This window comes from Furipterus horrens, unplaced genomic scaffold (assembly GCF_987537825.1).
Source record: "Furipterus horrens unplaced genomic scaffold, mFurHor1.1.pri manual_scaffold_5, whole genome shotgun sequence".
Lineage (NCBI taxonomy): Eukaryota > Metazoa > Chordata > Mammalia > Chiroptera > Furipteridae > Furipterus > Furipterus horrens.
In genome coordinates this window covers 134,799,311-134,805,310 of record NW_028327175.1, presented here as the reverse complement: position 1 = coordinate 134,805,310, position 6,000 = coordinate 134,799,311, and the positions used below count along the sequence as shown (strand labels likewise).

General features: G+C 36.9%; 1 protein-coding gene across 1 annotated transcript in view; it reads left to right on the top strand.

The window, feature by feature from the left end:
* Window positions 1–487: 487 nt before the first annotated feature.
* R3HCC1L (R3H domain and coiled-coil containing 1 like) overlaps window positions 488–6,000 on the top strand; it is a 38,266-nt gene continuing 32,753 nt past the window's right edge. The window contains exon 1 of the mRNA XM_090277865.1: window positions 488–548. The gene's annotated coding sequence lies outside the window, so the exon portion shown is untranslated. The remainder of the gene's footprint in view (window positions 549–6,000) is intronic.

Below are 6,000 nucleotides of genomic sequence, written 5' to 3'. Positions count from 1 at the left end.
CCACTGTTAGGAGTTTAGGTAATAGCCTTTCTCCATTTAGGAATATACCTTTATGAGAAATTATTATGAAGTGAGAAAATTAGTACTTTCAAAATACCTATTAGAGTGGACCTATTTAAAATGAAGACTAAAGTTTTATAGTTATTAATGGAAAAATATTGTTAGGGACAATTTTCTGAAGTGAAAACATTTATTTTACCATATATTTAATAAAATTTATGTTGTAATTATAGCGGTGCTAACTCTTAGAATTAATAAAGAATGATGTACATTCTTCATATAATTATTCCACTAAAACTGTGTGATAGTCTGATAGCATCATTCACTTTGTTTGATTTTCTTAGTATTTATCATATAGACTAGACTGGTGTATCAGTTTTACCAAAACTATGAGAGATTTAGCAGTTTCTCAAGAAATTTTTCTTAATCCCTTGACATTTTCTTCCTTGACTCCTATTCTATCATCATCCTTGCTGGGTTTTCCCTTCTTCAGTCATTCACTGGTTCGAGTCTGCCAGATCTTTATTCCCTAAGGGTTTTGCTATGAGGTAAGCACTTCTTTCAACATGAAATCCTACATTTTTTTCATGTTTCGCATTTTCACTTCACAGTTGAGTTGCATTGTGTTTACTTTGTATTATTGGATGTTTACAACATTAGACTGTTAGAGATTGATGGGCAAAGTCAGCTTACGTAGTTGAAGTAGATGTTAGTTTGAAGTAGAAATGGATTCTGTACATTTTGATTCCCTGTGCAAACTTGTAACTTAAGGAACTCAATTGTCTGTTTAAATACTAGCTAGCTTTTTCTGAGATGTTTACCATGACTGGCAAATTTCTTGCATGCATTATTTTATTTAATCTATTTAGTGTGCCTGTGACAAATTTTTTATTCTTCTTTTATGCTTTGAGTAAACTAAGGCTTAGAGCGGTAACTTTTGCCACAATAAAGTTAAGTAATATGTCTGAGGTCAGAGCTAGTCAAGTCTGGGGCTAGGATTCTAACTCAGAAACTACAGCCCTTACTTGACTGTACACTCACACACACACACACTTTTGTGCAAAAAATATATATTTGGATTTTAATTTTTTTCACTTCGCATTATGTTTTGGATATTGATCCATTTATGGATGAGCTGTAATTTTAAGAAATTACTCCTTTAGATTGTTTACAGTTTTTGTTTATTTTTTATTTTACTAAGGTTGCTATTCTTGGTAACTAAGAGGCTTAGATTTAATAACCATGTGTGATATAGGAATGCAGGTATTGGGCCTGGGAGAGAGGAGTTGGAAACTGAGTTCACCTCCCAGACCTTAAATCTCAAAACATTGTACCATCATTCAGTTACAGAAAGAAAATAGGAAAGCTTGTCTGTTTTCTCAGGGGCTCTGAGTGAAGGAGAAAGTTTCCTGACATTTTATAGCTATTGTTTTACTCTCATGTGAGCTTGAGTTTCGTATTTATACTTACTGCATGATCCAGAAAACCTCAAAGCTAAAAATGAACATTAATGAAGAACCACTCCAGAGGGGAACACTTGTTTGTCTGTGTGGAGTTCCCATTGCTGCTGATAAATCCCCACTGAAGTTTGGCTCACTACTCAAAAGTTACAAAAAAAAAAAAGGAAGAAAGAAAGAAAAGACACTACCTAAAACAAAAGCCAGAGGCACAAGAGCTGAATTAAATTCTCAAGAACTTTAGACAGAACTATTAAATAATACTTAGTATTAAGTATAATAAAAAATTAAACCTAATTATAAAATTAATTTAAAAATAAATACCACAATTAGAATAATAAATATTAAATAATAAAACAAATGTTAAGTGATTAAAGATGAAAAAGAAACAAATATAAGAAGAACAACAAAGCTGTTAAAAAATTATGAGACCGAAGAGACCAGGGGTAGGGTGTGGGACAAATAGGACCTTAGTCACTAAAGTTTAAAAACGGAATGGCTAGGATAAAATACAGAATAGACAGATATGAAGAGGAAGCTGGTGGTTTTGAAGATGAATCTGAAGATACTGCCCTGAATAACTAGAACTGGTAAAAGACTCAGAGCTAAAATACTCAAAATAGCGTTGCCCTAGTAGAAAAATAATGCTAAACGCACACTTAAGCACAAAGTAGACACTTGAAAACACCAAATTCTTAAGAGAATTTCTTGAGAATCATCAGAAAGAAAAGAGAGATACTTGCAAAAAGCAATGACAAATTGACAACAGATTTTTTAACAGGGTCAAGAGAAATAAAAATTTATTAAAGGATGGGAACATTTATTAAAAGATTAAAACTAAGAGCATGCATGAAAAGGATTGTGAAGTAGATACATTGTACAGTTGTCTAGGAGACAGGTACCAATAACGATTAACTTTAGATGTTTAGACAAGCACTCATGTTAAAATGCTAAGAAAATACTATAATCAATTCATATCAGTGCACTTTAAAATTTACGTCAAAAGACAAATTTCTTAGAGCAATTTGTGAAACTGACTCAAGAAGAAAAGGAAACTTCAATAGACCTTTAACATTATAATTTTTAAACATTTTCACCAAAAATTACCATTCCCAGACAGTGCTACAGGTTAGTTATACCAAACATTTAAGGAGAAGTAAGCCCAGCCTTATACATAAATTTTTAACTTATATGACGTGTCTTAGAGTAACCTTGATAACCCAATCATGTAATTGCCAGTACTAGGAAGAAAAATGGTAGACTGATTTTACGTGAATATACACACAATCCTCAGTAAAGTACTGCCAACCAAGCCAGGCAGTTTTCCTGACATTGGATATTCCATATTTTTCCATTGATGTGAAGTGCCGCATTTATTATAAAATGAATACCCATATAAATGTGGGCCCATCTTGAGTGTGGGATGGTATATTTGTGTGCTGCACATGTCATCTTGAATAGAAATGCTACTGTTGAACCTTGTATTTGGGATGTTTACATGGGCATTTTAATATATACTTCACATAAATATTTTTCTATTGCATAGTTTTGCAAGTCATTTGAACGGGATGTCAGGGTCAGAACTCAATATATACCTCATTTGAGACATTTCATTATTCTACAGAATATTTCATAGTTCAAACAAATGTAAGTTGAAAACAGCTAAGAAATATATTGTCTACGTATTTTCCACAAAATGTTTTTTTCCCATACTCTAACATATTTATATGCTTTTTAAGTGTTACACCACAGACTGTTTATTAATTGCAAGGGAAGAAATACACAGTAGTTATACAGTAGAGAAATTAGACAGTACCTTGACCAGGTGGTCAAAATTAACATCGTCACTGAAGGAGAGGTAGATATTATGTTCCTCCAGGTGTGACGCCTTGATAAGGACACATGACCACCTCTGTTCTACATTAAATGAGAGCTGTTCAATTAGAAAGGGGGAAGAGAAGGAGCTAGACTCATAAAATGTCAGTGTCATAAAAGACCATGAAAAGCTGTGGAAACTTTCTAGAATGTAGGAGGCTAGGGAGACATGATAACTACCTGATTGTAAACTGGAGCCAGTATTGGGGAGGAAAATAGGTTATACAGGAAATTACAGGCTCATCTGACAAAATTGGAATACTTAATGTTAGATTTGATAAAAGTATCAAACCTTCTTATTCTTTTTGCTCAGGACAAACTAATACCCAGTTCACTTATTTTGAAGATTAAAAGAATAACTCAGTATGAAATTGTGTAGCACATTTCCTTATTTTGTATAGAGTAGATGAAAGTTTACTTAACCTTGGTTAAAATTTTCCCTTTGTTAAATTCCATTCAGTACTTATGGTGGAGCTTGTCAGGGAGTTACTAGTGTGAGTTGTCTCATCACATTCCTTGGCCTCCATCCTCCTTCATCCTACCCAGACTTGTTTTATTGCTGCTGGAAGAAAGAAACATTTATAGTGGGTCACTTGATTAAACAGTATAAATAGAATAATGGCTTTCTCTCTCCAATTACTTGTTTCTTCCTAAAAATCATAGTTCTAAAGCAGTCCCTGATTATTCATCTTATTTTCTAGCCCACATTCAAGTTATTCCCATTCAGGTTACTTTTTAAAAACTGAACTTCCGGCCAAGATGGAGGCCTAGACACACACACTGTGTCTCCCTCCACAACTAAGAAGGAATACAACTACCTCAAAACTAGAGACAACCAGAAGTTCCAGAAAATCAAGCTGCATGGAAGTCCAACAAACAAATATAACAAAGAAATACTCATCCAGACCGGTAGGAGGGGCGGAGCTGGGGCAGAGAGGACGCAGTGTGGTGGCGGTGGCAGTGGCAGGCCAGCAGAAAGCACAGTCACACATTTTAAAAAGTCAGGGGGGACACCTGGGGAGCGAACCCAGCACCAGACCAGACCGCGCAGCTCACAGTCCCAGCACCGGGGGAAAATCAAGCCTCATTGCTTCTGACTGCAAACCAGTGGGGATTGTGGCGGAGGAAGAAACTGTCCGTCTCCCAGCAGAGTCCACTTGTTTAAAGGGCCCCCCATCCTAGAGCGTCTACAGACCCACCTACTCTGGGAACGACAGCCAGGGCAACAGCTAGAGAGGCGCCAGGCCCATATGGAAGTGGGAGAAGTGCCTGGAAAAGGGGTGAGTGCTGAGCAAGTGGCATTGTTTCCTTTCAGACCTCTCCCCCACATAGAGCGCCACAACACCCCACACTGATGAATACCTAACACTCCACCCCTTACAATGTAACAGTTGCAACAGCCCTGCCTAAGACAAAGAGGCAAACACAGGAGCTTGTCAAGATGAAGAGACAGAGAAGTATGGCCCAAAGGGGGAATGAATCAAGGTTCCAGTGGGAAAACTAAGCGACGAGGAGATGGCCAACCTAACAGACGTAAAATTCCAAACACTGGTGATAAAGATGCTCACAGGCTTGAAGATATGCTTAAGTATGGCAAACGCATAAGGGAAGACGTGAAGGCTATCCTAAGTAAAATGAAGGAAAATCCACACAAAACCAATGATGAAGGGAAGGAAACCTGTGTTCAAATCAATGATTTGGAACATAAGGAAGAAAAAAACAGTTACCCAGTACAGAATGAAGAAACAAGAATTTAAAAAAATGAAGAGAGGCTTAAGAATCTCTGGGTCAATTTTAAATCTGCCAACATCTGAACCATAGGGATGCCAGAAAGAAGAGGGAGAGCAAGAAATTGAAAGCTTATGTGAGAAAATAATGAAGGAAAACGCCCCAAATTTTGCTAAGGAAATAGATATACAAGTCCAGGAAACACAGACAGTCCCAAACAAGCTAGACCCAAAGAGGACCACACTAAGACACAGCATCATTAAAATGCCAAAGGTGAAGATAAGAGAATCTTAAAAGCAACAAGAGAGAAGCAGAGAGTTACCTACAAAGGGGTGCCTATAAGACTATCAGCTGATTTCTCAAAAGAAACTTTGCAGGCAAGAAGGGGCTGGCAGGACGTATTCAAGGTGATAAAAAGCAAAGACTTAAAACCAAGATTACTCTATATAGCAAAGCTATCATTTAGAATGGAAGGGCAGATAAAGTGCTTCCCAGACAAGGTAAAGCTAAAGGAGTTCATCATCACCAAGCCATTATTATATGAAATGTCAAGGAACTTACTTAAGAAAAAGAAGATCAAAATTATGAACATTAAAATGACAACAAACTCACGGCTATCAACAACTGAATCTAAAAAATAAAAACAAAATCCAACTAAGCAAACTAGAATAGGAGCAGAACCATAAGTAGGGGGATCATTTGGGGGATTATCAGCTGGGAGGGGGGAGGGGGAGAAGTGGGGAAATGGTGCAGGGACTAAGAAGCATAATTGGCAGGTACACAATAGACAGGGGAAGCTAAGAATGATATAGGAAAGGGTGAAGCCAAAGAACTTACATGCATGACCATGGACATGAACTAAGGGGGGGTGGGATTGCTGGAGGAAAGGGGGGCTACTAGGCAAAGGGGAACAAAGGGAAAAAAATTGGGACTAATGTAA